The sequence below is a fragment of the Marmota flaviventris genome, chromosome 10 (assembly GCF_047511675.1).
Source record: "Marmota flaviventris isolate mMarFla1 chromosome 10, mMarFla1.hap1, whole genome shotgun sequence".
Classification (NCBI taxonomy): domain Eukaryota; kingdom Metazoa; phylum Chordata; class Mammalia; order Rodentia; family Sciuridae; genus Marmota; species Marmota flaviventris.
Window position 1 is genome coordinate 47,551,268 of NC_092507.1, and position 23,662 is coordinate 47,574,929.

The following is a 23,662-nucleotide window of genomic DNA, read 5'->3' on the forward strand; positions in this document are numbered from 1 at the left end:
AAGCACTCTCAGGATTACTAAGAGGTAGATATAATAGAGATGAAATATGTAACACAAAGTATTTAAACAATAAAGGTTTAATTTTTAAATTAAAAAAATTCCCCACTGTCTGTTCTGTCCCCTAAAATAAGGATGACCAGGGTCAGAAATAGAATGTCTCAATGCCAAAATAACTTTGGGCAGTAGAGCAGGAACTTGGCATCCTCTGGGCAAGGAGAAGTAGAGGTTCAGATTTGGTGTTTATTTGGCTCTTACATGTGATTGTTTTGGGTGGATTTGGTGAAATGAGTGCCAAAAAGGCTAGAAGGTGTTTTTCTTTTTCTTTTTATTATTCTAGTAGAGTCTGGACTCAGGAGTGATTGGATTTCATCTTGTCTTAAAGCTTTCAAACTTGTTTTTGGTAGTGACCATATGTAAGAAATTTTTCTCTTCCTCCTCTCCTCCTTCTCTCTTTTCCTTGAAAACATTTTCCCTCTCCTCTCTAGTTGTTCTCATCCCCTGAAATACAGCATTTACTTGTGTTTATCTGGGTCACTGAGGAAATCAGCACCAGGCTGAGGACTGATTTGTAATTCTGTTCCATTCTTTTCATCATATTAATGAAAATAATTACTGCTATTTTTGTTAATAGTAATAATGGTCACTGTCATTTATCCAGTGCCTTTCTTTTATCTGTGCTAGGCGTACTGACGAATGTTAGCTCTGTTAGTCTTCAGCAACCATCCGTGAAAGCAGGTGGTGTTATTTCCATCTTGCAATTCAAGAACTAAAGCTGAACACTGTAGTAATTTGCCATGTTCTAGCCATTGAGTGGGTGACTGTCCAGAACATGAGAGATGGTTAGTCAGAGATTCGAAAGATAAAATTTTGTATAACTAGACTAAAATATGTTCATACATATAAATACTCCCTCTAAAGAGATTTGCAGTGACTGGTAATAAATAAGCTAAAAACAGGGCCAGGTTTGGTTCAGTGATAGAGGTATGCTTAGAATACAGGAGGCCCTGAGTTCAGTCTGCAGCCCAAGTGTGTATGTGCGTGTACTTGCTCTTTCTCTTTCACACACACACACACACACACACACAGAACAACAACAAAACAAAACAAAACAGTGATTAAAATGTAAAAGAATCAGAAGTCAGTGAAAATATTCATAGAATGACTGAGTTTATTCTAAGAATTTCACAGAATCTATGAGGTTCTTTAAACTTACTAATAGGTTGTTTTCAGGCTTCTTTTGACCAGAACAAAGTCGGACATGACCTGGTGAAGAACTGAGTCCATCAAAACCCAACTGCTCTTTGGGAGCCTAAGTTTGTTTTGAACACAGGGGTCTGAGAAAAAGTTTTTCTTCATTTTCAAGGGGTAAAAATATTTTGTAACTTATTTAAAAGTATGTTCTAATAATAATAATAATAAGTATGTTCCAATTATAATTTCAGATAAACTATTGATTTTAAAATAGTTTACATTTTCAGGAAATTTTCTAGTTGTAAATTGTCAGGAATGATGGTCCTGAAAGCTTGCCCATGCCTTACACAGAGTTCCCTTTGTTATTAACATCATTCGTTACATGTGTGGTGCGTTGGTCACAAGTAATGAATGAATATTGGTGTGTTATCATTAACTAAACTCCATACTTTATTTACATTTCCTTAATTCTTGCCTAATGGGCTTCATCTGTTCTAGGTCCCACCCAGGGTAGCACATTACATTTAGCCGTGTCTCCTCAGGCACCTCTTGGCCTCGGTGGTTGCCCAGGCTTTCCTTGTTTTTGATGATTTTAACAGTTTTGAATAGTGTTGGTCAGGTATATGGTGGGCCATCCCTCTGCTGGAAGTTGCTGATATTTCTCTCACAGTGAGACCTGGATAGTGTGTTTTGGGGAGCAAGTTCACATGGTTCTTTCACATCACTCTTGGAATCACATTAACCTGATTCTCTGGCTGAGATCCTCTTTGTCACATTTCTACAGCTTAAAGTGTTCATTCCAACCCCTGATGCCCACTCCTTGTATACTGTACTCTCTGGAAAGAAGTCACTGTGTATAACTCTCCAAACCTAAAGGGAGTGGGGAGTTATGTGTGCTTCATCTCTTTGAAGGTGGAAGAGCTACATATATTATTTTGAATTATTTTTGTATAGGAGACTTGTTATTTTTTCAGTTCACTTACTTTTATGGCTTTGGGATGAAGGAAATTGATGACCAGGCTTCTTAGGCCCAAGAGACATTCTGTAAGTTTGGTTTAAAGTTTACATGTTAGAATTTCTGAGACGTTTCTATGGCATATGGGAAACTGGGGCTTTATTTTCTAAAATATATTTTATTTTCCTTTTAATTTTTATATTATATTAATGTACTTATATTGTTTTCCTTTTCCTTTCTCCTGCACTACAGGATACAATTCTATGTAGGTTCTTAGTAAATATTCTGTCTTCAACTTTAAAGAAATGAAATAATGGTTTTTAGAAACCATTATGAAAATAATCCCTCTTAAAATAACATTTATTTGTGTGCTTCTCTGTTTAGAGTTTTTAAGGTATATCTTTGTATTGTTATTTTTCTCACAATTATTTGCTCATCTGTCAGGATATGTGTATGGTTGGCATATTGATCTGTAGTCATTTTCTAAATGCAGTTTCAAAAATAGTAACATAATTTAGACTCTTAATTTCACTGTTTTTTTATTAATTTTTTTTGTTTTCAATTTTAATTGGAAATTTGCTTGGTACAATGCATTTTTACTTACTATATTATTATTATATTTTTGCTATCAATAAATATTATCTGAAATGATACCGGTATAATGTTCTATCTTGTCAGTACAATGTGTCTACATCAATTTTGTCAGAATTTTAGGCTTAAGATACTGGAATGTCTCCAAAAGGCCCCTGTGCTAATGGCTTAGTTACCATCCGGTGACACTACTGGAAGGGAATAAAACCTTTGGAAGGTGGGGTCTAGAGGGAAGAAGTTAGGCCATGGGGGTGTGCCCTGGGAGGGGATATTGGGACCCCGTCTTCTTCTTGTCTTTCCCTTCGCTTTCCAGTTGCCATGAGGTGAGCAGTATTCCTCCACCATGAAATTATGCCATTATGTACTTCCTTGCCACGTGAACAGTGAGCCAGATATTCTCCTTAAAGGTTGATTATCTCAGGTATTTTGTCACATTAAAGCTAACCAATATAGGGATCTCATTTTAATTTATATTTTTGCATATCACATGCAATTAATTTTTATTATAAAACTGCTTATTTTATTAGTTTGTCAATTACTAATTTTATCAATTAGTGTCATAAAGGTTGATTACTAATATTATATTTGGATTTAAATGTTTTCTTAAATATTAGTGAAAATTCATTGCCTATTTTTGTTTTAGTATTTTCCCAAGGTGTAATTTTTGAAAAAATTTAAACCTACAGAAAAGTTGGGAGAATGGTGAACTGAACACCTATTACTCTTCACTGATGTTCAATTATTTAACACTTATTTCCTTCTGTGTTCCTTTATGCATGCTCTATCAATCTAGGTATCTATTATCTCTGAAATACAGATAATTTTATTTTGCTGAACCATTTGTTACCATAATTCAGACATCATAGTATTTCCATCCTAAATTTTGCAACCTAATCACCCAGGAGTGCCAACATTCCCTTAGATAACCAGTGTCATAATCACACTTAGGACAATTAAATTAATTCTCCACTCTGTGAAGTCCTCAGGGGTCTCTCATGTTAGGGGTACAGAGAGCACTTGCTTTTCCTTGCCCCTGGGGTTCTGAATGGTAGATATGGCATACAAAGCATATTGGCTAAATGAAGAGTGGGAATCTATCTCATACTCTTAATATTGACCTACAGAATTCTGATGTATTGGGTGAACTATACAGCTCAGAAATTGAGCTAAAGGTCATCTGCATGTTAGAAAAAAAAGTGTACATATGTGGGTGTAGGGCAGATAGAAAACCAGATATGTCAACCAGATCTTACATATATAACTTACTCAGAATTCTGAGTGTAGACTTGTTTAGGTGTGTTTACTCTCTGGCAACAGGAAGCCAAGCTTGATGCACCTGGGCATAGAAAGCAAAGGTGTGAGGTGGCAGTTGCTGTAGGTATGTATGAATCATCATCTGCCTCTAACACTGTGACTCTTAAATTGCAGCTTAATATATTCCTGTCCCTCAGTGATCAGATGGATCTCCCTTACTCTTTTGGAGAAAAGAAAGAGGATGGGGTGCTAAGTCAGCTGTGTGTGCTCTGGTGGTACTGAGTAGAGAGATCAGTTTGGGCAGGGGTCTTGTCCTCACTGAGGGTAGGTAAAAGCATCAGCTTGAGAAGGGAGAAGCCTCATGTTACCGTCTGCCTCTGGAGGCTGCTACCCTTCACACCCCTTCCTCAGTGCTTTCCTCCTGGACACCTTTTCATTTGCATATTGAGATGAGATTTGATTAAAAAACAGATTTATTGTGAAATAATTCATATTCTGTACAACTCAAAGTTCACTCACTTAAAGAATATAATTCAGTGTTTTTGACATATTATTTATTTTTAGTAATTATACTTTGTGTAGTGTAAAATTTGCCAATTTAGCCATTTTAAGTATATAGTTCAGTAATATTGCTTACATTCACAGTGTGGTGTAACTATTGCCACTGTCTTATTCTAACACTATATTTTCCAACATCATATTCTTAAGCAATAACTCCCCATTTCCTGAAAACCTCTAATCTATTTCTGTTATAATGTTTTTCTTTTCTAGGTACCTTATTTAAGTAGAATTACATACTACTAGTCATTTTGTATCTGGCTTATTTCACTTAGCACCATGTTTTCAGGGTTTACCCACATTGAAGCATATGTCAGAATTTCCTTTCTTTTTTATGGCCGAATAATAATGTTCCATTATACTTACCTGCTTATTCTGTTGATAAATGTTTGCATGGTTTCCACTTTTTGGCTATTGAGAATAATGATACAGTTAACATTGGTTTATTAGTTGGTTTCTGTTGCTATAACAAAAACCTGTGATGGGGTAATTTGTAAAGAAAAGATATTTACTTACCTCTCAGTTCTGAAGGTTGAAGATCATGTGCTTGGCTTCTGGTGAGGGCTTCATTATGAAATATTTTCTTGTGCAGAACACAAGTGCAAGAGGGAGTGGGGATTAACTCTCTTTAAGAACCCACTCTCTTGGTAACTAATTCATTCCACTGAAACTTAATCCAGCCTCAAGAGAACTACCCCAGTCTCTTGAGATAGATATTAATCCATTCTTAGGTGGTGCCCCTATGACCTACTCCCTCCCCCATGTCCCCAACTCTTCTCAATACTGTTACATTGGGAACCAAGCTTCCAGCATGTGAACTTTTTGGGGAAAACCCAGGTCTAAACTACAGCAATTAGTGTGTGAGTATCTGCTCAAGTCTCTGCTTTTGGTTCTTTTGGGTATCATCTAGGAGTGGAATTGCTGGTTCATGTGGTAATTCTATGTTTAGTTTTCCCAGAAACCACCAGACTTGTCCACAGTGGCTACATCATTCTCCATTCCTATCCATAGTATGTGAGAGCTCCAATTTCCCCACATATTTGCCAACTCTGTTTTCCCCATTTTTTTTCAAATTGTGGTCATTGTTGTAGGTCTCTGTAAGGTTTAGGAGACAGCTTTTACAATGTTAAAAGTCTCTGAATGTAAGAAAAATTGATGGAATTTAGATTATCCTGGAGGTGACAGGTTGGAGGCTGGATCTTGGTTGAAGCATCTTGATAAGGATTCCCCAGGTTATCTCATAAAATTTCCTTTTTCTAAGGAAAAAAGCACAGACATTCTTGATATGCTTGACACTAAAGCCCTTTGGTTTGCATTGTTTTATGTTTACACTGGAGGATGGTTTCTCAAAACAGTGTTACATAAAACAGCCCTCATACGTTCTAGGAAGAATGACCCAGTCCTCTCTAATCAGTTTATTCTTTAGAATATTTGACATTGCTGAAAAATGACCTGTAAATATGAGATTTCCTTTACTCTAAATTTTGGCAATGAAGAGTGTTTTCACTCTTTACAGACACATATGACCTTTATCTCTTCACTGATGAATAATAGAAATAATGTAGAATTTAAAACAACACATAAACATATAAGGGTCAATTCTTTTCTGTAAATAAATCTAGATACATGGAGTCATCAGCCATTAAGGTAAGCCTGTGAAGTCATCAAGGGACTAGCTCTTTTGACATTTTTACATCTAGGTCTTCAGCCCTGACTTCATTCTTAAGATCACCTCATGGTCAGGGATGCTTCTGGTGTCTGCATCACAAAGTCCACAATCCATCCAGCAGGAGGCAGGAAGGTGGCAAGGGTGGGGGCACTTCAACAGGACATGCTGTGCATCTGAGCCAGCCTTGGGTAAGCGACCTTTCTAGGAGATCCAGAAAATACTTGTAGTTCCATATCATCGACCAACACTGAGGTTTATGGTCAAACCCAGCTGGATGGCAGGCTGGTCAATGTAGGCTTTTAGTTGGTTGCCTTACTACCCACATAAAATTGGAGTTCTCTTACCACTAAAGAGAAAAAGAGAGAATTGGTATTAGATAAAAAACAAAATCACAGAATCATAATTTCTTGGGAAATTACTAATTTATATTCTTTCTGTGACAGTGAGGAAGAGGAGAGTAGTAGGTGGGGAGAGATGAGCAGCTTGTGATTTCCATCATTCATTCATCCACTGCTTACTTATTCTGATCTATAGATTCAGAGAGCACCTGCGGGATATCCCCTTGCTAATCCAGCACTGGAGACATATACATTTATTGAACTCTTCAAATCCATATGAAGGCTGGAGTGCCAAAAAATCCTCAGCTCACAGTTTTGTCTTACATTTTTCATATGAGTGAGCTTAGGAAACCCCTTTACTTCCTCTCAATCCATTTCTTCTTAGGAAGTGGAAGACAAAAACAACATGGAGTGAGACAATCAAGAACCACATGGATGGGACCTCTGGCTAGTATCTGCCACATAGTAGCATGTAAGAAGTATCATTTCCATCTGTGTTTTCCCTTTGTATTTTTTTCTTTTTTCTTTTTTCCATTTCAGGAATTGAACCCAGGGACACTTAACTATTGAATCACATCCCCAATTCTTTTTATTTTGAGACAGTGTCTTTCTAAATTGCTTAGAACCTTAACTGAGTTGCTAAGGCTGCTCTTGAACTTGTGATCCTCCTGCCTCAACTTCCTGAGTTGCTGGATTACAGGCTTATGCCACCATGCTCAGCTTTTCTCTTTGGTTTTTATTATTTGAGTATTAGGGTGAATTCAAATTCAGTTAAAAAAACTTACAAGTGGGTGGAAAGGACAGGCCTTGTTTTCTTCTCTCCATTCTTCTTCTTGGCTTCTTGTCATGCCATTAGGGGTCTATGAGGCATGGAGTGAGAGTCAGCAGTTCTTGGACCTATCATGGGTGTGAAGACATGAGTAGATACCAGGAAGGCCTCAGGCCAGTCAGTTCAGAGACCAAATGTCCAAAGAATGTTAATGTTATGGCTTTTTCTCCTGTTAAGACTCAGGTTCTCAGGGTCCCCTGTTCCCCGCACTAGTGCTGCCTACTGGAGCACTGCCTGCCTCTGTGGGCACACTGAAGCAAAATCTAAGGAAGGTCAAGTCTGCTGTCTTTAACTTTTCATCAGTAAAGCAAATCTGAATACAAAAGGTTAAGAAACCTCATCTGTGTCCTTTGGGGTATGGGTAAAAATGTGTGCCCTCTATAATTACGATGGCCGTACCCTTCCTTGAGAACCGCCAGTCTGAGGGTATTCAATTTCCATAAAGTTCTTTCCCAGCCCTCTGCTGCATACATCTAGACATGAATTTTGTACTTCTGAAAGATGATAGCCAGCATGACTGTAATTTTCCAACTGAGCAGCAATATAGCTTTTCCTTTACTTAACAATTTTCTTTGAGACCTCAAATCACTTTTGGAATTTAATCCCATTTGCTCTTTCAATATGGTAAAGTGGACTGATCTCGGAAATTGATTCCTCATTTACAAATAGATATGATGGTGTATTTTGTTTTTAAAATATTTTGAAACTATGAAAGTGGTACACAGATCTCATTTTCCAAGTAAAAGAACTGAAACCCAGAAGTGTGCCAGTGGGTGGAGTAAGAGCTGGAATATCGGGGCTATCCCTTATCTTGCCTTGCTTAGGGGACCTTTTCTTGCTCCAGAAGGCCCCCCTTCAGGATGTAGGGGTTGTTCCCAGTGTTTGTGGGCTCTTGAATTTGTTTTCTACCCAGAGTGACTCCATCAGTGGACTCTCTCATGGCCTTGCTAATCGGACCTTCAGAACATGCTGTTCATGTATGATTCTGGGTATCAAGATTCAGTCAACTTGATTAAAGGTATCAGTTTTCAGTTGTTGGACCCATGATGCTCTTCAGGACTCTGACAGCTTGGTGGTGCCTGGGACCCATGACACAAGATTAGAAGTGGTGTGGCTGGGAGCTCTGAAGACTTGTCCCTGGTAATCTTGGAGTGTGACCCTCAGTTTCCTGATCTGCAAAGTGCAGTAGTTGGATTTGGAGATCCGCGTAGCCCTTCCAGGTCCAAAGTTCTGAGTCTGTGAGATCTAATGGTATTGACCAAAATATCTTTATGGATTCCCTCTTGAAACTTTTCTTCAGAAAAAAAAATTTTTATTAAGGTCAAACCTTAGAACTCAAACCTTTAAGATGTAAGTTAATGTTAAGATGCTCTACACATCCTTCTTTTTTCTTTTTTTCTCCTTATATTTAGTTTCTTTTTAAAAAATATCCTTTTTATTATTTTCTGCATTTTTATTTCTTTTCTCTAAATTATTGTCAGGGGCTTTTGAAGATAATTCTTAAATGTTATTAAGAAATTACAGTCAAGGAGCCCTTTGTTCCCAAGTCATTTAGAAGATTGTTTTTTCTTTTGTTAAATGAAAAAAAATTGTCAACCTGTGTCATGAAAATGTGCCAAAAACTGCATTCACCAATAAAAAGTGTCAGCTCTTATTATTGCTCAGATATTATTCCTTTCAAAAGCTGAACACGCTCCCTAGGCTTTCTAAACAATCCTCAGCTCATTCATCTTTCCGGTTTCCTTACATTTCAAACCTTTCTGGGTCCATATGGGGGGGGGAAGCCTGTCTTTTAAAAATTAATGGGTTCCAAATGCCATTCAAACCTGTTTCCGCCCTTCACCTCCTCCTCCCCTCCCCACGCTGGCTTGTGAGGAGTCTTATACTCTGTATAAATATTGAGCAGGAGATAGTTTCTAAAGAGGTGTTTGGACTTTTAATTAACCCGGACAGCTTTTCTTCTTGGGATTTCGCTCTGCTGTCTCCCTGGAAAAGTCAGGTAGGTCAGTATAGAGACGGGAGGGAGGCTCCGCACTGGATGTGTTCCTGGCTGCTGGCCCTAGAGACACTGAACTCTGAGCCAACCATGAAGTCATTTTGAATTTAAGGAGCCTTGCTAATCCAAGGCAATGCGTCTTAATTTGACAAAGTAAAGGCTGCCCGATAAGCAACCCTAGCTACAAGTTCTATGAAACTGGGGGTGTTTGTAAGTTTAGATTGTGCCAGAGAAACGTGGTGATGTGGAAGAATGGGCTCATTTTCTTCTGTTTACTCCCCCTCTTAAGCCCTCCCCCTCCCCTCTGCCTTTTCTCTTCCTTTGGCCTGATTCAGCCCTGCAGTCTGGCCTCTGCAGTGGCTTGATGTGAAATTTGAGAAACATATGTAGTTTTCTATTTCAGGAAAATGATCTCAGGGATTGAATGTGTGTTTTTTTTTTTTTTTTTTTTTTTGGTTGGCTGTTAAGCTCTGATCTTGCCCAGTGTGGTTTTTTGATGATGGGAAAGAGGCTTCGAAGTGCTTTTTATCAGAATTTCATATAATAAAATGTAAGGTTTGGTTTCTTTATTTCGCCCCCGCTCCCCACCCCAGGCCCATGATACAATGTCGTCTATTCTATCAGAAGTACACATTGTTCACATTACAATCACTTCATTGCTGCTTGCACACACATGTATGAAAATGGCCACTGTGTCTTTTCTACACAAAAGTCATTTTAAATGTAGTTCAGTAGAGGACCAAGGGTCTGCATACTGTACCAAGAAAGGAAAAGGGATCCATTGGGGGAAAGTTCGCCTTTGTTGTGCCTTGGAAGGGCCAGTATTCTTTGTTCCAAAAGTGAGTGTCAACCATGGGCGTAGTGCCCTGTCAACTGAACTTCATTCATCCAGCCATGCAAAGCCTTATAGTCTAGGGGCAGTGGGCTGTAGCATATAACTTGGGGTATAATAAGCCATCCATCCAGGTTTGCATAGGTAGACATTATGATGTCTGCACAATGATGAAGTTGCCTAATGATGCATTTCTCAGAATATGTCAATCATTATGTGATGGATGGCTGTACAGCGTTAGTAGATTAAGCTTGCATAGTACTTAATGTGTGCTAGCAAGATTTTGACCATTTTAGATATATTAACCCTTTAGTCCTCCCAATATCCTTATGTTACATGTATTATGATTATTATCTATATTCCACAGATCAGAAAACTGAGGCTCAAAGAGGCCAGAGAACTTGCCCATTGTCACAGTTAATAAGTGCAGAGATGGGATTTGAATCTCAGAATTCAGGCTATTTACTACAATGATATACCAACTCGATTAGTACCAATTAGGTTAGTACCTGTTTGTTAACTGATTATTAAAGATATAGCCAGAAAACTATTTTTATTTTCTTTTTTTTCTGGGGAAAGATATGGGGCATTGAACCCAGGGTCATTTAACCACTGAGCCACATCCCCAGACCTTTTTTGTTGTTGTTGTTTTATTTTGAAACAGTGTCTCACTGAGTCCTTAGGGCCTTGCTAAATTGCTGAGGTTGGTCTTGAACTTGTGATCCTCCTGCATCAGTTTCCCAAGTTTTTGGGATTATAGGCATGTGGCAACAGGCCCAACTGAGAACTTTTTTGCTAAAGTAAAGAATTTGCTAGGTAAATAATCACACTGAACCAGACATTCTCCAGGCATAGTCCAGGACAGCCCCATAAGCATCAGTTAAAAACATTGGAAATGCAGATTCTCTGGCCTCTCCCCAAACCTACTGAAATGGAAACTCTTGGAAGAAAGGACAGAATAATTTGTGTTTTAACAGATCCTCCAGGAGATATTGATGCATGCTAAAGTTTGAGACCAACTGTCTAAGACTCAGGTTTTATTTTTTCCCCCCTCTGAAATTTTGAGTCTTTTCTTTAAAAGAATAATACTTTCGGGATTTCACCTTTGTATACTCCAGATTTATTTCCACATAAATGTGGAAACTGAGCTGTAGCTTCAGTGATATTTTTACTAATTTTTAAAAATAATATTTCTGAGAAATTTTGGAACTTTTGGGTATGTCTGCATCTTGATGTTTTTTTTTTGTATTTTGGTTTTTGCTTGCCCCTGGCTCCACCCATTATTGCCCATGGCTTTCAGTGTCAGAGAACTCAAAGAGTGCTAGGCATGATTGCAGTCTCTTCCATTTATCCCAGCTGTCTAAGGCTCCCCTAGTGGTTGGGTGAAGAGGGAGCCAGTAGATGCAGAAATAATGGAAAAAGGGAAGTCACAGAACTGGGGAATGGGAAAAAAATACAGGGCTTCTCACTGGATTTGGAGTCATAGTTCAGTCTCATTCCACACATGTGAATTTAGGTCATAACTGCTAAGCAACCATTCCGTCCTCTGTAAAATGGGAATCATACAACCTACTTCACAGTGATGTCCTATTGATTTGTTCAGGCACAGAATGAGCATCACATTGTGTTTGTTCTGTGTCAAAAGGAAGCTACAGGAGAGTTAGCCATTAGCATCTTTGGCAGAGTGTGTATGCTAAGAAAGGGATTATAGGTTTGCAGAGCATCGAGGAATCCAAAGTGCTGCAGAATGACCTGGTGTTCCAAGGAACAGAATTCTGGGAGGTTCAGTTGCAGAGAAAATCAGGCAGCAGTTTGAACACTTTATGTCTCAAATCTACTAGTTTTCAAAAAGGTATCTCAAAGCAATTTAACAATGTTGGGATTTAGACTTGAATTTTGGGGGGTTAAAGGTGGGCCATGCACTGCTGAAAGTCAAAACCTAAGGACTGTAAAAATATTGATGCAACTGTCAGAGGTACATGGTATTTGACCTTCTATTAATAAAGACAAATTATTGCATTTCTATGATATTTGAGTCTGCAAACACTTCCCTTAATTCCTTTGGTATTTCATTCCACAGCTACTGGGGCCACTGGGACAAGGGATGCAGGGTTGTGTTTCTAGAAGATTTATGGGGTGGAATACTCATTTGATTTACTAAGCCGAGAGTCAGAGCAGGTTCAGATAGCAACACCATGAAACTTCCTGAATGATAATGGCCACAGATACAACTCAGGTATTTGGAAGTATAGAATCAAGCCATTATGGAAAAATAGGTAAGCACAAATAAACAGAAGGCAAAGCATATCCTGAACAGATTATAGGACGTAGGAGGACTCTGAGGGAGACCTTTTGTGTGGACATGTGCAGGATATGGACAATGAAGTGTTCATTGTACCTTTTTGCTAAAATAGCTACCTCCCACTTCATAAGGTGGCTTCTCTTTTGTCCAGACTTTAATGGTGGGCCATGCACTGCATAAGGACAGGTGGGCCATGCACAGCATAAGGACAAGACCTGTGTTATTTGCAAAAGGTCTTTGCTTACACAATACAGTTTTTTTCCCCCTATGTCTTTGCTCATTCACAGGGCACTCTGGAATCAGCTCATCTAAGCCTCAGATTTCAAAGGGAACTCATTCCTGTTTGAAAACAGTCATATCCATTTTGCCAGCTCTTTGACCTTTGTAATAACATGCACTCATGTCTGAACTGTCAACTGCCTGTACAAATCCATCCAGATCAAGGACTTGGTATTTTCAAGAGTGCATCAAAAGGATGAGTGTCCTTCTGATTTTGTTCCTCCAGGACTTGTTTTGAGGAAAATTGTGCTTCTAGTCTTAATGAGATGAGACTGTAGGGGAGTGGAGTCTTTGGGGCCTCGACTTACATTACAGTCCTGTACCCTTTTATTTCAAGTTGCACATGATTGTTTTAGCCACTTACATCAGTATTTTTCTCCAGCTGCACTCACTTTTATGTCATTCTTGTTGATCATGATCATTTGACTGTAAAAGAATAAAAATAAGAAAAATTTCCAAAGGCCATTTGCTATGGAAAAATGGAACATGTTGACTTTTTTGCTTACATGCATTTGAGAGCTTTTGGCTGTGAGGGTTTGTTGATACGAAGTTTTGGAGAGAGAGAGAGAGAGAGAGAGAGAGAGAGAGAGAGAGAGAGAGAGAGAGAAAGGGGAAGAGAGGGAGAGAAAGAGAAAGAAAGTCCAATTTGATCAACCAGGATCTGGTTGGTAAATTAAGTGTTGCAAAATTCCCAGTGTAACTTGTTCATATCTTTGCAAATTAGTAACAGTAATATTACCTTCCATTTATATAGGTCCATCTTCTCAAGTGACTCAAAACAATGTTCTTTTCTATATCCTTTTATCTTCCTAAAATATATCCGTGATATTGTATGGTTTCAAAATGCCAATCTACCATCATGAAAGGTATATGAATGTGCTGATGGTTTAGAGATTATTTGTTATTGGAAATCCTGAAATTGGGAGTAGAGGTTGACTGTCAAACTTCCAATAGCTATTAACTGTGGAACATCTGGTATCTTTGTTTCCTCATCTATATATTAGAGGTAATAATAGTACCTATTTCATACTGTTAAGGTGGTGATTAACTGTGATAATACATGTAAAACATTCATGTGTTACTGCTAGCACATCCTAAATTCCCCCCAAATTCTGTTGTCTGCATTGGTTTTAACATCAGTCAAATATGAATTTAAATCCTACCTCTGTTTCCTATTGTTTGTATAGTCATGGGCAATAGTAGAGTCAGTGCCACTGATGTCTATTGAATAATAACATATTTCAGACATTATGTTAGATACTTTATATGCACTATTTATCACTCCTTACCTTAAATTTCTTAGGTAGGTATGATCATACCCACTTTATAGAAGGGCAGAATGAGGTTTAGAAAAGGTAAGAAACTTGTCCACAGGAGTAGACTTAGATGAAAGGCAAAACTGACTCGTTAGTTCTTGTTCTTGGTCACTTGATAAGGCTCCCCTAAGCTATAGCTTTATTAATTGCAGTGGGAGTGACAGTAGCTCTTGTATATACAATGCCTGCCACTTACTGGACATTTTTTTTTGTGTTGTAGGTAATGAATTTTATTTTTTAAATCATTTTATTCTTTCTAGATACACATGACAGTAGAGTATATTTGGATGTATTATACATACATAGAATAAGTATAACATGTTCCAATTAGGATCCCAATGTTGTGATTGTGTATGTTGTAGAGTTACTTTGGTCATGTATTCATATATAAGGAAAGGAAATATACATCCAATTCATTCTGCTATCTTTCTATTACTATTCCCCCTTATTCCCTTCATTCTGCTTTGTCTAGTGCAATGAACTTATAATCTTTCCCTCCCTTGTTGTAGGTTAGAATCCACATATCAGAGAGAATATTTGTTTTTTGGGGACTGGCTTTTTTCACTTAGTATGAAGTTAGTATGAACACAGGGATATCTTTGCTGCATATTTACTGGAAAATGTCATAATTTCCTTCTTCTTTATTGCTGAGAAATATTCCGTTGTGCATATATACTACATTTCCTTTATATTTATCTGTTGTAGAGCACCTATGTTGGTTCCATAGCTTGACTAGTGTGAATTGAACTGCTGTAAACATTGATGTGGCTGTGTCACTGTAGTATGCTGATTTTAAGGCCTTTGGGTATAAACCAAAGAGTAGAATAACTGGTTCAAATGGTAGTTCCATTCCAATTTTCTAAGGAATCTCCATACTGCTTTCCAGAATGGTTGCACCAATTTGCAGTCCCACCAGCAATGTATGAGTGTGACTTTTCCCCCACATCCTTGCCAACATTTGTTATTTGTATTCTTGATAATTGGCATATTGACTGGGTGAGATGAAATCTTAGAGTAGTTTTGATTTGCATTTCTCTAATTGCTAGGGATTTTGAACATTTTTTTCATAAATTTGTTGATCAGTTGTATTTCTTCTTTTGTGAAGTGCCTATTCAGTTCCTTAGCCCATTCTTGGCATGATGCACTGTTACTAACATCATCTTCAATTAGAGCTTTCTGTGCAGTAGAATTTTCCTTTTTCCATTCTTCTTGCCATGCATACATTATTGGAGACTGGAAAAAAAGTCCTTAAGAGTGAATTCTTACCTTTTCAGAACTTGAGGCGAACATGTGTGATCTAATGCAGGACACACCTCAGTGTCCACTTTGTGTGTGTGTGTGTGTGTGTGTGTACTTTCCACTCAGCCTAGAAATGTGTGGGTACTATGTCTGGATGCTATGTCAGAAAATCACAAGTGTTCAAAATCATGGACATGAACACAGGGATATCTTTGCTGCAAAGTTTTGCTTTCCTGTTTGTTCTGAAAATTGTTAAGAAAACTGGCTCAGCTAAAGCCAAGCATTTAGGAATCAGATATGTTTGGATGGTAGGGTGGAGTCAGTATTATACATTTATTTTTTTGGCACTCAGAAGCAGCAGTGATCCTTTAGACTTGTGTGTGCAGATGTAATGTGTTCCATGATGTTTTAGCCTGTATTTCCTGCCTTAATAAATGAAAGCACTTTGCAAAATTGGGCTGCAGGCCTCTGTTGCTATTCTATGGTAGTCAAATCCTCCATATGAATAATCAACATCCACTTCCTTCATTTATCTAATCACCCATTTATTCTTTAACCTTGTACAGTATAAGTTTCATGGTTACTACCGACTTCAAAGAACACTATTAATTTCTTATTGTGGTTTCATTTGTAAATATGCATTCCAGTCATATCTTCTCACCAGAGTATCAGTCCCACATCCTCTAGAAGCAGGGTTTAAAACAATTGTCCTCTTATGAAATACTGTAAAGTCTATCATTTTAAAAATTAGTTAGGAACAAAATATGTTTTAGGAATTTCATTTTTCTCTAACACTTCTGTTTCTTGTACTCCTTATTTTTTATTGTTTATGTCAGAGATGATTTATCATCAGTGTTCTTGTACAAAATTTTGTGGGTTTTCTTGTGAAATATGAAAATGATAATGCGGACTTTCTGTTTTTAATTCATTTTTATAAGATGTGCAAAAACTCTAAATAGAACTTTTGCTTGAAAAACTCAAGTAGAACTAAACCATAGACTATTATATATAATTCTGAATTATTTTATGAGTATTAGAAATAAACAATGCCATAAAGACTAGAATTGTAACATAATCTCATTTTTATAGTACTTTGCTAATATTATGTAACTTTTTATAAGATTCATAATCTCTAAAATGATAGCATATTCTTTTTCTATCCAAGAAGCTAAGGCTTTCTTTCTTTGTGTTTGGTTTAACCCTCAATCTATTGTCCTATTTAATTATTAATAATTGTTACATAATAGTAATAATATTTACAAGCATTATTAATAGTATTTTACTTTCATATTAATAAATATGCATTTAATTTTCAACTAACATACATTTTCAACATGTGCCCAGTCATATGGCTAGTAAGTACTTGCTAGGACTTAAATGATACAACACATGCTTTTAATAGTACAGTCCTACAAGCACTCAATAAGTGTTTGCCAGTTAATCAGCTCCCTCAAGGAATTGATTCTAGTGATGGAGGTAAGTAATCAAGTCATGATTTATGATTCAATGTGAAAAATGCTGTGAGTGCAGATTGAACAGTACAATGGAGAAAGAGGATGGGAACAGTATATTGTGGTAGGATTAGAGAATGAGGGAAGGAATGGGGAGAGAAGCATCTCAGATAGGAGGCCCCATAATGGGCTTCTAGGCTTTCCTTTGAGCTCCTACACAGCCTGTGCTTACCCTGTCCTAGGACAACACTATACAGAGTTTTGATTTGTTTACTTGTCTTTACCATCTTCTAGACTAAGCTTTCTAAAGACGGGAGCTAAATCTTGCCTCTTTTTTTTGTTTTTTATTTGCTTTGTTTTGAGATGGGGGTCTCACTATGTTTCCCAGTACGATGTTGAGCTCCTGGCCTTGAAGGATCCTACCTCAGCCTCTGGAGTAGCTGGGATGACAAGCATGTGCTGCTGTGCCTGGCAATCTTGTCTCTTTATCATTTTGTGGAGGAAATGATACCTAACACACCTTTAGTACATACTGAATGAAGACCGAATGAGCTGGATCTAAAGGGGTGAATTCAAGGGACAGGTGAAGACCTGGTAGGCAGACAAAGGTACGAATATATAGGAAAGTGTGAAAATCCATAACCTGTTCAGGAAATGGTCAGTAGTGTGGAGTGGACAGAGGATGGAATATAGCCTGGAGTTATATGCAGGATTAGGTCAGCCATGTTTACTTATAAGCTCTCGTAAAAAGCATGATATCAGGTATCTGAGTGCATGCTTTCCCCTAATATATCTTCACCTCTTTAAGGACAAAAGACCAGGAGCTGGAATATATCATGGGAGTTAAATGCTTTTTTCTGTATTCTACTTCTGCACATCAGCTGTATGACAGTGGGCATGTCACCTAGCTTTATTGCCTCATCTGTCACATAGCAGGCATTTGGTAAAGAGTTATTGAATGAAATAATATAATTATATGTTTCTACTGGAAGATTTTTAAGGAATTTGAGATATAGCTGTGTAAAAGACCTAGTACTTATTGATACTTATTGCTTGAACTTGGAATAAACTTGGTATTTATTCGCTGAATAGAAGGCAAGAATTAGAGGTTTCCCAAATGGAGGGGCACAGAGCTTTTAGACAAGGTAGCAGATCTATGGTTCAGAGTGGCTGATCACCTGGAACAGAATTGAGAGGGCTTATTTGACAAAAAGAAGTAAGGTTACTAGGGGCTCCTAGGGCAAGAAATAGGCCTTAGTTTCAGTGGAGCTCTGTAGCACAAGGCCAGTCTAGGTGGAGATGCTCCCCTGGCAGAGTGGGCAAGGCATGGGGCCCTGGGCTCTAAAGCCTGGAAATCCATGCTGGGGTATAGGCGGCTCCGTCCAGTCCAGACTGCCTGTGCAGCTGGGTTTGAGTGTCCTGTTTTGCTCTCTCTGTGGTCTGGTTTGGGCTCATCTTACAGTCTGTAGGATTATGGAAGAAAGGAACTAATATATCTCAATAGTCAAAAAGCAAAAGCATAAGCTGCCAGTATACCAGATGCTCAGAGAATATAAGATGTGGTCTTTGGGCTTATAAGATTATTTACCTTTTCTTTTCTCTTTCTTTATATATAAACAATTATCCTCTTATGAAATACTGTAACATACCAGGGAAGGCAACATTTTTCTCTAAAATGATTTCAGCAAGACTTAACCATGATGTATATATGTCCCCTATTCAAATTTAGAGAACCCTTCTTCTTTTTCATGCCTCATACATTTACCAAAGTCCTGCTGTGTGTTCTGCTCTTAAGGGACATTGAGAGGAAAGCATAGTCCCTCAGATGGTTTCAGTGCAGGGTAATTAGCACTGGATCACAAATCCAGTAGGTTCTAGATGCTACAGTAGTAAAAGGGGCAGTAGTTGGGTCTGTCCAGGAATTAGGAAAGATCATATAAGACAGTAGATGACTGGAAAAGGACTCAAAGGGTGAGCAAGAATCTACTAGGTGGATAAGGACACCTGGCCAACAGGCAGCATGGGTGAAGATGTAGCATGACAGACTATGGTATGTCACAAAGTGGTGAGAGCATTCGTTTGACCAAGTCATAGGCCAATAGCAAGGGGCATTGGGAAAAAAAGAACACAGAGTCCTTACGTGCTTTACTCAGACTAGTTGAGGGTGTTTATGACGTGGGCTCTGGAGCCAGATGGCCCAAGTCTAAACCTGACCACCACTTGATACCTGCATGATCTTAGGCAAGAACTTCAACTCTTCTTTCCCTCAGCTTCCTCATCTCCGATGATGATAGAATGTGCCTCGTGGCTGTGAGAATTTGAATTATAGCAGAAAGCACTTCAATCAGCATCTGACACATTGTTGTTATTAATAATTCTCTATGATATGTAATTTTATATTTAATAATGACATTGATTGTTAAATTGTGCCCTATAACCAAAAGTTCCAACAAGGTATGCGTTGCCAGTGAACTTGATGCTTCTGGAAGACTTTGATAAGTGTTTTTGAATTTATGAAGTAAATTACTTTTTCATTTCAGGGTTATAAAAAGAAAGTACTTTTTTTCTGTCCAGGACAGTGCTTATGCTCAAGAAGCTTGCTTAGAGTCTGGAAAGAGAAAACAGACCAATAAATAAGTCAAAATTATGAAGCATGCTATAGCAGAGGTGTATGTAAGGTGCCAGCAGAACATAGGGCAGTTCAGAATGAAACAGCTTGATCAGAACGATGCTTCAGAAAGGCCACTGTCCCTCCAGGGGGGTAGAGAACTGAGGCTGAGCTGGGGAGTGTGCAGATATTATTCCGAGGGAAGCTCGGCTGAACCAATGAAGTAAGAGGAACAATCTGGAGGATACTGACCAAGAAGTCTTGATGGAATTTGGAGAGAAGGACCAGCACCCTTCTTTCAGGATCCAGGTGCTGAGCTAGATGGATGCTGGTGCCTTGCACCAGTCCACGTGTCTGAGTACCAGGTGGTGTCGGTGATAGTTCTACCTTGTGTGCTGTCACTGAGCTCTCTTCCACGTTGTGCATGCTGTTTTCAGCTGATAGACACGTAACACGTGATGATGAACATATTTACATAATGTGAAGTTGGTAAAATCACGGAAGATTAGAATTTCCCATTCTAATTCCATTTTAAAGATGCTTGTTAAGCAAAAGGATATAATTCATTTTTCAAACTGCTGAAATGTTATTTTGGCTTCTTGAATCAAAGACATTCCTCAAGTGTTTTCTTTATTACAAGCCTTAAACTTTAATTAGAATTTAATTATAAGATCCTGAAGGCATGAGTAAGAGGAGCAGATGGGACAGTGAAAGCAGCTTAGTGCAGGAGGATTAAAGATTAAAAGTTGCTCATTAATGGCATCAGGAAGGAACAGAGAACTAAGTTGCTATACTTTTGTGTTATTCTGATGCTTTTTCAATTCTGCAGTGATTCTTGGTTTGAAACTGAAGAATCTCATAAATTAGGATTTTTAAATTTTATTTTTGTTTAAGTCACTAGAGTAGGTATGTATGTAGAAAATGCATTAGGCGAAACATGATGGAAAGGGGTTTTTTATTCCTTTTAGTACCTCATACAGTGTTTAGTATGTAGTGGGGACTTAAATTGTATTTATTGGTTGAACTGAAACAAGTGCAGTCTTATTAGTGAGCATAACTTGAACACAAGAGATTTAATTAGAGGCAGTCAGGAAGGTTTGAGTTTGAGTCCAGGCTAAACTATTCTGTGGGAATGATTGGTATCTACTTAATGGGCTAACCTTAATGGTTGGTATCTACTTAATGCTCCTCTTACCTTCAGCCTGCCCATATCTGGCCTTTGCTGTTTGCTCACCCTGGCTGTTGGCTGGAGGAGAGTGAGGAAACACTATAGGGTCAGCCCTCCTCTCACACAGGAAGGATGAGCAACTCTGCTCTCTGGGGGTATATTCAGTAGGATCTCCTACTTGATTAAATGGTTTCGCTTCTTAATGCTTTTGTTTCTAATTCTTCTTACCTTTTTGAAACCTTATATTTGGAATTCTCTTTCCTCTTAATTACAAGCTTAATGCAGAAAAATTAGACAACAGATGAAAATAGAAAGGAAGAAAAAATATATAATGAACCCAATAGCAATCCATTTCTTACTATCCAAGAATAACCTTTGAAAAATTTTTTTAAACATCTTGATAGACAATTGATTCTTATTATTTATAGATTCTCCATTTGCAAATTTACCTACTTGCTAAAATATATTTGTAATATTGAAATCAATACCAGTGGCTCTTTCACAGTCATTTCACACATACATGGAGATGTAGAACATTCCAGGGTTGTTCTGTGTGCATGCTCTCATGAGGCCAAATTAGGCAATACTATGTCTTCTTGTTTGAGCTCTGTAAACAGTTGTCCTTTCTGAGGTCTATTCGTTTCATGATCCTCATTTTTGTGCTTTTTGTTGGTGATTTTATCATTTAAAAGGACCATACATGTAGCGTTGAAGTGCCGTCTGGTGATCGTAAGTGCAAAGAGTGGCAGTGTTCCTTACAGTGACAGTATTGTGTGAGATGAGTTTTGCTCAGGCATGAGTTAAGTGCTGTTGGCTGTGAGTTCAATGTTCATGGATCAGTAATATATATTAAGGGAGGTGTTGTTAAACCCAGACACATATAAAACAGGTTGTATGTTGATTGATTGATGAAAATTTAACCAGATGCTCAAAGGACCCTAACCCTGGGTTTCCTCTAGAGGCAATGTTTCAATATGTCCTGATTGAGTGTCTCTGGATACCAGAGAGTATATCTACAGGAAATAATGAGGATCAGTTGCATCTCTTGCTATTCTTCTTCCTATTCTTTCTTTTCTAATCTTTCCATCTCTCAGTTTCTTAATTTCTGTGTGCATAGTGCATATATGTTTGCTTAAATTATATATGCTTATATTTAGCAGTTGCAGTGTCTCATGTCACACTTTCTTGTAACTTACCTTTTAAATCCTTGGTTGTATTGGCCTTTGGCCAATTTGCTCTCAGATTTGTCTGTGATCTTTACTTTGCTGCATGCTATGTTATAGGGTGTTGATCCCTGCCCTCTGTCATTTTGACGTCAATGGGCAATGGAAGAACAGGGGAAAGAGAGAAGGTGTTGTTTTTCCATCCTCTTTTCGTTCTTGGGCAACATATCTGGTGGTGGTCACAGACCCTCTATAGCTGTCTTACCACTGGGTGGGCCCTTCATGGCTTTGACTTTTGCAGGTTGACCCTAGGTCTTGGGCTTCAGCCATAACTTATCCCTTTGTCCTTTTGGCCAAAAGTGTTTCTTTCCTGACCCTTGAGTAAAGAATCAGACTCAAAATCTATGGCAGGGGCTGGGGCTGTAAAGCTCAGTGGTAAAGCACCTGCCTCTCATGTGTGAGGCACTAGGTTCAATCCTCAGCACCACATAAAAATAAGTAAATAAAGATATTGTGGCAATCTACAAATAAAATAATATTAAAAAAAGCTAAGGCAAGGTATAAATAAATAAAGATATTGTAGCAATCTACAAATAAAATAATATTGAAAAAAAAAGCTAAGGCAAGGCAAAAGATGAAGGAGTGGCAGCCAGGATCCAACACTGTAAAAAGTGAGAGAGACTGAGGTGGGACAGAGTAGGTGGCTGGGCGCAGGAGCCGGTGTGTTGAGTGGATGGTGCTGCAGCTCCACAGGCACAGGCTAAGCAACTACAATGCCACAGACACTGGGAAAGCAGCCAAAGCTCTCATCCTGAGCTTAGTGTCTGGAATATGATTCCCCTGAACCTGACGGCTCATCCACCAAAGGAGGGAAAATCCATTCTGGTGATTATTCTGACAGGGCTCTGACCAGGTTTCTTCCCCTAGAAGGTAATTTTTCCCTGGCCTCTTTTCATCCCCTTCTTCACATTAGGACCCTTTCTCCCAGGAGTGTGAGATTCCCTGGGGGCTCTCCACACTGAAACGCTATAGGCTTTCTGAACCTCTTGCATTGGCACAGTCCTCATTAAAAATGTATTTCCCCAGGACTCGGCTATACCCCCTGAAGTGTGGATTAACAGAGAGGCCTTCAGAGCTGAAACACATTTTTGAAGAACCACTGTACCAAGTAGCATTAAATATTTATCACCTGTACATGTAAATGGTTTTGTCTTCACGCTTTAACTCTCGGACAAAAAGACTTCTTGTCTGTTTTCTGCTAAGGTGGAGATCCCAGCAAAGCTGCTTTTGTACCTTGCTGTGATCATTGCCTGCCCCAGGAATATGGAACATTTCTTTGTCCTCCTCGCAGTACAGGGAGGAGTGCCCCCACTCAGCAGTGCAGTGGGAGGCCAGGTGGTAGGATTATGGCAAGAACAGATTCTGTATCCAGCAAGGCACTGTGGGCTTTGTCACCTCAGGCTGTCCGGGCTTGAGAAGCTCTTATGCTGAAGAAGTTTTTGTTGTATAGGTGGAATGATATGTCATGCACACAGCCTCCTGGCCCCCAGTGGGACAGCTGCAAGAGAAAGCTCTCTCCTCTTTCCCCAAGGTCTTCTACTTGGGACTTTCTAGATAGATTTCTAAGTAACCTAGAATAAAATATGCTATTAATATGCTATTAATAATACCCTCAAAGCTCTCTACTTAATATTTACTTATGAAATAACACTGAAATGGTGCTCAGGCACCCGTTACTGTTTTTAGAATGCCTTTGTTTAAAAAAAAATGATCTTGCTTAAAATATGCAACAGTATTTCAAGGGCTTGTTTTAGCACTTGTTATACATGCCTGAAAACATACATAAGTTTGGATGATTTTGGCACACACACATATATGCACATGCATGCATATATTTAAGTATCCCCCTGTGATTATATGTAT

The 23,662-nt window shown here is 38.4% G+C and overlaps 1 protein-coding gene across 16 annotated transcripts in view; it reads left to right on the forward strand.

The window, feature by feature from the left end:
• Positions 1-23,662, forward strand: part of Fggy (FGGY carbohydrate kinase domain containing) — a 409,490-nt gene that overhangs the window by 63,670 nt on the left and 322,158 nt on the right. Inside the window, exon 1 of one of the 16 annotated variants that reach the window (XR_011708849.1) lies at positions 9,305-9,384. The exons of the other annotated variants lie outside the window; for them this stretch is intronic. The gene's annotated coding sequence lies outside the window, so the exon portion shown is untranslated. Of the gene's footprint in view, positions 1-9,304; positions 9,385-23,662 lie in introns of those variants that run through there. 16 annotated transcript variants of the gene reach the window in all.